General features: G+C 39.0%; 1 long non-coding RNA gene across 1 annotated transcript; it reads left to right on the forward strand.

The window, feature by feature from the left end:
• Positions 1-3,659: 3,659 nt before the first annotated feature.
• LOC310724130 lies at positions 3,660-8,051 on the forward strand. Its single transcript, XR_014532967.1, has 2 exons — positions 3,660-7,557; positions 7,760-8,051. It is a non-coding gene; the product is annotated as an uncharacterized lncRNA (long non-coding RNA).
• Positions 8,052-8,529: the final 478 nt, after the last annotated feature.

The raw sequence follows: 8,529 nt of genomic DNA on the forward strand, positions 1-8,529 counted from the left end.
GACTGTTGTAGTCTTAACCAGATGCTCTGTAAATCTTTCTGGCATGTTTGCAAATAATAATAAAATAATAGTTAAACAAAGAATTATAATAAAATCTTTATTTTTGTTTATATAATTATATGGTTACAGTCCTATTCTATATCTGTAACTTTGGGAAGATTTCTAATCCGATCTTCTCTTTTCTCTCTGCAGATCTGCAGCAGGCGTCTCTGGGCTTTCCTGTCCAAGCACACAGGCAGCCATCCAGACAAGACTCCTTGTTTTTCCACATGTAAGGCTTTAGTGAATTACATGCCGAAGACATGACAGTGGTAGAGTGTGTTCTCTGACTGCAAACTTTAAGCATCAGTATAATGTCTATGTAAATATTGGAGATATAAGCAGATGTGAACATGCTATGAAATATCAAACTTAAACTGGAGCTTGGGTAATGTAATATTTAAGAGGAAAAAAAAGACATGGCATACTGTTTTAGGAAAATCAACAACAGGGTGTGATAGAGTCTTAGGCAAAGTGAAGCTTTAACTATGAATGAGATTCTTTTTCAAAATCAGCAGCATGTTTCATTCTTGCAATCACAATAATTTGCAGTAACAATCTTATACTTTAGAGTTAACATTGTAAAATGTAGGTATGTCCTGTTATCTCTGACCATCTAGCAGCTATGGTGAGGTGCAGTGACTAATAGGAGATAGTCCTCTGACTTTTGCCATAATCCTGATCTATCAGTTATTCCCTCACCTGCACTGCTTTTCACATATTTACGCTTTTCTTAAATAAATGACAAAAACATTCAGTTTTTATGTGGCAGAGAAATCCTCTATCCTAAAGACTTTCTATTTAAATGAAAACTTAGTGTGAATTTAAAAAATGAAAACTATATATCTTCTTACAGTTCGTTTCATCTTATGAACAATTATAAATACCAATGGGTCGATTAATTACACATTTTTATTGGTTAAAGAATTTCGAATGGAGCTATGGCATAAATACATGCAGCTCAAAAACAAACTGTAGTTAATGTACAGGACTAAAAGGTAAGCCGTTGTCATTTGTAGTCCAGAGGTAACAGAATCTCTGCAGAAACGTTTTTGAGTTCATGTTTAAACACTTTTTTTCTATAACATTTACTTTTAGAATGCATTAAAGTCTCTAAAGTTTAATGTTTGAAATGCAAAGGCATCAAATAATGAAAAGGTTTCTGTACTTGTATTTGCCTTGACCCCTGTTTACGACTTCATAAACTCGTCCGAGTCGGCTGAGGATTGGACTGCCAACACTTAGCGGTGAAAAAGCAAGTGGTGAAAAGGCAGATATGTACTTCATATTCCAATAAAACTGCAGACGTCTAAGGTATGTGTGGCTGGTTATACTCAAAACTCCTGTCTCTGCAAGCTCAGTAAGTAAAGCCACGTTTACTCATGTACATGAAATTCTGTTCATCAGTTTGTAAGTGATTTGTAGGTCAAGAACTTTAATATGACCCAATATGTCTAATAAATTACTCCAATAAATAGGGTGTATATATATATATATATATATATATATATATATATATATATATATATATATATATATATATATATATATATATAAATCTATATATATATATATATATATATATATATATATATATATATATATATATATATATATATATATATATATACAGTGAGGAAAATAAGTATTTGAACACCCTGCTATTTTGCAAGTTCTCCCACTTAAAAATCATGGAGGGGTCTAAATTGTCATCGTAGATGCATGTCCACTGTGAGAGACATAATCTAAAAAAAAAATCCAGAAATCACAATGTATGATTTTTTAACTATTTATTTGTATGATACAGCTGCAAATAAGTATTTGAACACCTGAGAAAGTCAATGTTAATATTTGGTACAGTAGCCTTTGTTTGCAATTTCAGAGGTCAAACGTTTCCTGTAGTTTTTCACCAGGTTTGCACACACTGCAGGAGGGATTTAGGCCCACTCCTCCACACAGATCTTCTCTAGATCAGTCAGGTTTCTGGCCTGTTGCTGAGAAACACGGAGTTTGAGCTCCCTCCAGAGATTCTCTAATGGGTTTAGGTCTGGAGACTGGCTAGGCCACGCCAGAACCTTGATATGCTTCTTACAGAGCCAATCCTTGGTTATCCAGGCTGTGTGCTTCGGGTCATTGTCATGTTGGAAGACCCAGCCTCGACCCATCTTCAATGCTCTAACTGAGGGAAGGAGGTTGTTCCCCAAAATCTCGCAATACATGGCCCCGGTCATCCTCTCCTCAATACAGTGCAGTCGCCCTGTTCCATGTGCATAAAAACACCCCCAAAGCATTATGCTACCACCCTCATGCTTCACAGTAGGGATGGTGTTCTTGGGATGGTACTCATCATTCTTCTTCCTCCAAACACCTTTAGTGGAATTTTGACCCAAAAGTTCTATTTTGGTCTCATCTGACCACATGACTTTCTCCCATGACTCCTCTGGATCATCCAAATGGTCATTGGCAAACTTAAGACCTGCCTGGACATGTGCTGGTTTAAGCAGGGGAACCTTTCGTGCCATGCATAATTTCAAACCATGACGTCTTAGTGTATTACCAACAGTAACCTTGGAAACGGTGGTCCCAGCTCTTTTCAGGTCATTGACCAGCTCCTCCCGTGTAGTTCTGGGCTGATTTCTCTCCTTCCTTAGGATCATTGAGACCCCACGAGGTGAGATCTTGCATGGAGCCCCAGTCCGAGGGAGATTGACAGTCATGTTTAGCTTCTTCCATTTTCTAATGATTGCTGCAACAGTGGACCTTTTTTCACCAAGCTGCTTGGCAATTTCCCCGTAGCCCTTTCCAGCCTTGTGGAGGTGTACAATTTTGTCTCTAGTGTCTTTGGACAGCTCTTTGGTCTTGGCCATGTTAGTAGTTGGATTCTTAATGATTGTATGGGGTGGACAGGTGTCTTTATGCAGCTAACGACCTCAAACAGGTGCATCTAATTTAGGATAATAAATGTAGTGGAGGTGGACATTTTAAAGGCAGACTAACAGGTCTTTGAGGGTCAGAATTCTAGCTGATAGACAGGTGTTCAAATACTGATTTGCAGCTGTATCATACAAATAAATAGTTAAAAAATCATATATTGTGATTTCTGGATTTTTTTTTTTAGATTATGTCTCTCACAGTGGACATGCACCTACGAAGACAATTTCAGACCCCTCCATGATTTCTAAGTGGGAGAACTTGCAAAATAGCAGGGTGTTCAAATACTTATTTTCCTCACTGTATGTATATTTCTTTTTTTTTTTTTTTTTTTTTTTAGCTGTACTTATGTGCTAGGACGATGTATTTTTCAGTAAGATAGTACTCTTTCCAGCCTTCCATTTCATCCATTGACACCATCATTAGTGTAATATGTTGTTCTGTAAAAATACTATCAGAAAAGTAGTCATGACATTTTATGACATTGCAGCAGAAGTTTTTTTTTTTCTCCAAAAAAAAGGCAACAGAGAAAATGTTTTTCTTTTTGTTTCAACATTTGGAATAACGCTTTAACTTTCATAAAGACGATTAAAGCAGTCAAAAATGCATCATAGCCCTCAGCTTTAGATTTTGGATTTTTATTTACAACAATGAAGCATGGATTTTACTTTGTCTTCTGGCCAAGTAGTATTTTGTGTTATGTGCTTGTTTGTGGCAAAATGACGATTTTTGATACAAACGGCTGGCTTCAGCGCCATTTTACTGCCCTTAGTTTACTGCTTACAGGCTGTATAATGAATTGAAGCTTAGTGATGTCATAGCTCCTGAAATAGTTTATGAGCTACAAAAGGCTGCAGTTGATGATTTATGAGCCTTGCATTCAATTGCTATAATGCACCCCGAACACTCTTTATGAAATGCATTTCAGCTTCATTGGAATTGATTTATTTAGTGTTGCAGTCTTGCCATGGTTGCATATTTTACTAGCCATGATTCTGCTAGGCCAAAACTGCTATGACACATCCATCACCCCTCATTTGCTTTCCAGGAAAGCTTTTTGTCCATCCAAGATTTATTCAACTGTTTTGCACTGATATACTGTATTTATTTACTCAGGCCAAAATGGATTTGGAGATAATAAAGTAAAAATACATAATCAGTACCCAATGAGTGTTACAAATGGCATATAACATTACAACATTTACATTTTTATGGGGAAATGAGTTCAGGCATTGGGAGACTTTCATCACTATTGGAAAATGTCAGAGAAGAAAGAAGGGTCATTTTAATTTATTAATGTACTTTGCCTCAAATTTTCAAACATCACCAGCAAGATGGAAATATTCTCTTCTTCTGACTAATATGTTCATTCCACAGAGCTGTCTTCATTCCCCCATTGATTTTAACAATTACTATAAATGCCTTCCTCTTCCACAGAAAGCCCTATGTGTCACCAGATTTGACAGGAAGAACAGCACCACTGGATGTAATTGGCTCAGATCATTTTTGGCAATCAATTAATCACAGGATTTCATGTTTTCATGGTAATGTCCAAGACGTCATGTTTCTTAGGCTGATCTGGAATTTCCATTATTAAGGACCAGTTTCAATATGTACCTTTCCATGAAAGACTCATAGGATACGATTTCAATAAAGAAGTTGTCACGCAGAATGCATGCCTAGGTTTGGACACAAATAAACAGATCTATTTCCACAAGGAACCCAGACCTGAGGACATGGATGGGTAAGCATTACACATAATGAATGAGGCATATGAATGATTTAAACACACACGTAAAATAGAAAAGCAGGACGCAAATGCAGGAAATATTTCTATGCTTGATCGCTCCAGGGGTAATTGAGAACACGTGGCAGTACTCAGGGGAGGCAGAGGGCAAGGGAGTGCACTGATGATGATGTGGCTTTGACACCAATTGAGATTGGTTATCTACAAAAGCAATTTTCAGGGAAATGTCCTCATTTAAAGTAGAATGTTTGCTCAATACCAAGGTGCAACAAACTCGTTGGTTCTGCACCGGAAGAAGGAGAGACAGACAAAATTTCACCAAGCAAAGCTTTCTTTATTCACTTTCATTTTCACCCTAGCGCTTTCCTATTCAGTACTCATGCCGGGGCTCACCCAAAATTTCCAGCTTGATGTCTTCCGGCACCCACTTGCGGATTGGCCGGCTCCCCACCGACGTCTGCCCATCTCACCCGTGTATCGGCACGCTTTCTCTTTCTAGCGCCTGCCCAAGTTTCCTTGTGGACTGGCCACGCCTTTTCCTGGTAACCCGCATGTCTTCCCGCCCGCGCTAAGTCACCGTTCGGTGACCCTTCCGCTTGTCTCTCTCCCTGAGAGGCTGGTGTCTTTCTCCTCTTTATTGGCACCACCGGACTGAAACAGAGCACACTGATCCATCTCATCAGCTGCTGGTGTTTCCTACCGCTTGTTCCGTCCCTCCACAGCTGACACATACCCCAACACCTGACTCAGGCTAGGAAACCATCTGGCCTAAGCTGACTCCCACCCTGGCATAAGAGGCAGAAGGTGGTGAAAGTGCTCCAAGACTGCCTGTCCCTGGGTACACCACCATATGGACTTTCCTGGAGAGACGTGGCAGACAATGGAGCGCGCATTCCACCATTCAATCTTAATCTTGCCAAACAGGACAAAGGTGCGGCCGCAGCAGCTGCAGCACTCCACATTGGCCTAGTCCTGCTCTCTCCGGGGCAAAGTTTTCCTGGCATCATACCTCTCTTCCAGCATGGGGTTTCGGCACCACTGTAACAAACTCACTGGTTCCGCGCTGGAAGAAAGAGAGACAGGCAAACGTTTATCAAGCAGAGCTTTCTTTATTCACTCTTTTACCCTGGTGCTTTCTATCCAGTACTCACACTGGAGCTCACCCACAGTCTCGCGGATCAGCTTGAATTCCTCCGACATCCATCTATTTAACTCACGGATCGGCACCCCTCTTTTTCTGGCGACCGTCCGAGTGCACTCAGTCACCGTTTGGTGACGCCTTCCGATTATCTATTTGCTTGGTGTCTTTCAATCCTAGAGGTTGGCGTCTCTCTGTCCTCTTTATTGCCATAGCCGAACTAAAACAGAGCCCACTGATTAGTCTCATCAGCTGCAGGTGTTTTTTTCTGTTCGGCTCCACCCTCTACTCGCTTACCGCTGCCACACAAGGTTTAAACATATCGTTAAACATTATACATATGGAACCCTTTTGTGAAAGAGGTTAATAACAGTTAATCTAGAGTGCCCCTTGATGTACATGTGATGTCCCTTAAATATTTGGTTGCCAAGCAATCATGCATGCATAAACACTGACTTCTAATGAAAATAAGTAAACTAATACCTACTCAGTAACCAGCTTCATGCTTAAAACATGATTAAATCACTGGTCACCTGGCTAATTACAGTAAATATTCTTGTGAATAAATTGGGCACCCTGTGCCAAGCTATTTCCCAGCATAAGAAATGTTAGCATCTCCCAATGCTATGCTGCTGAAACTCTCCAGTTCCCTTCTCTCTTACTGGAATACCAGGCTATAACCTTACACAAGTGCTAAACAATGTTCTGTCAAAATCAGCAACCGTGAGAGGAGAGGGTGAGTAAAAACCCAAAATAAGCAGCACTTCAGCACATTTGCCTTCATTCTAACAAACAGAGCTAAAGATAGATTTTGCCATAACTAAAATATGGCAGCTGCAGCTTTTGTCACCGAGTATGTGGTTTCCCTAATCAGTGGTGTGTAGCTCCTGTGGAGGATCGCCAGGTCTAAGCTCACTGGAAAAGCACTCACTTTCCTGGCCTGTCTGCATTCTCCTGCCACAATGACCCGGTTTAAAGTTTGGGGTCAGTACATTTGTGAGTTCATGAGATGTTATGCACATACATATATATACTTATATATACGTATAAGTGTCATCAGGATCGTTTCTAGCCTTTTTGGCACCCTAGGTAAGATTCCTATCGTCAACGTCGTTGCTCATTTGCCCCCATTAATTGAAAGCCAATTGCTGCTGATGACAATAGCTCAACATGAACAGCCTAACAATCCCTGAAGTTACTCTGGATGGATAAACTCCCGAACCATGAAGAAGTAATTTGAAGAGTTGGTCCACAGTGGCCTATAGTTACCACTGTCATGGACAGCTTTACACTCAAGTGTTCATCAATAAACAATTGATAACCTCTGGATGGAACCTCTGATGGCTGGACATTTGATGCCACCTAGATGAGGATGGGCTCCCTTTTAAATCTGGTTCCTCTCAAGATTTCTTCCTCATACCATCTCAGGGAGTTTTTCTTGCCACATTCATCATTGGCTTGTTTTTTTAATGATAAAACTTTTATTTTTATAAATAGAAAAGTACAAATCAAAGATGATTGTAAAGATTACAAATTAGTAATAATTTACAATATAAAACCCTTCTCTCTCCTGTACCTGGCTGTACATCAGTACTTTCCTTATGCTGTGTGCTTATTGTAGCAATGAGACAGTGTGTTTAAAGAATGATATTGCCAACCTTATATTTGGAAAGTCAACTAAACACATCTTTCTATTTTAATTGTGCTTCAATTTAATTATTTTCCGAAAGCTATGGTTAGAGATGCATCACACTATATACACGCACGTAATTTAAAACTGAAAGCTGCATAAATTGTTGTGTGAATTTACAGTGTTACAGATTACCCACAAAATTGTCCATTAAACACCAGAAAAATGTATTGAAAGATGCAGATACTTCTGGTGTTTTGTGGATTATCGTTAGTTGAGTGTTGGAAAAAGATTATAAACAACAACCCAGAATACAACGATTAGTTCTGTATTTACAATTTTGCAGTGTGAATGGTAGCCATGCACAAAATGTATGTGTAATATAAAATGGGTTTGTAGTATATGGCTTTACAGTAAAAATAATTAAATAAATCTGTAAAAACTTTGCCCCTGATATTTAGGTATATCTGATTTACTTTCTACTTGTTGTCAACCATGGGTCCAGTTTTTGTTCGCGCTGTTGCTGTGTTATTATTCCACAATAAATTTGCCATGTGGCAACCGCACTACATTGTCCATGTGTAATCCATGTGATGTGTGCTCACCACAGCTCTCCATGCACAGCACGCGCAAGCTTGCCACTGACTCCACCGCCATCAGTCCCCAGTGCTGACTGGTTGACAAACACTCAAATGCTCCTGCTCCTATAAATTAAGTCTTGAGACAGGCATGGAGTTAATGTCTGCCTTTTAAAGGCTAGGGTTCTGGAGAATTTAACAAGGTGTGGCATACATGAAAGCCTTTTTCTGTCACTCCTTTAAAGGGCCTCAGAGAAAAACAGTTGCTCCAGACAATACAAAATCAAACAGAGCATTTTACATTATATATATATATATATATATATATATATATATATATATATATATATATATATATATATATATATATATATATATATATATATAAAACATAGAGGGCTGGACAGAGTTATTCACTAACCAGACATTTTATTAGACTTCATATTAACAGTTGTTATGTAGACAC

Source organism: Silurus aristotelis (assembly GCF_946808225.1).
Source record: "Silurus aristotelis genome assembly, chromosome: 3".
Taxonomy (NCBI): Eukaryota; Metazoa; Chordata; class Actinopteri; order Siluriformes; family Siluridae; genus Silurus; species Silurus aristotelis.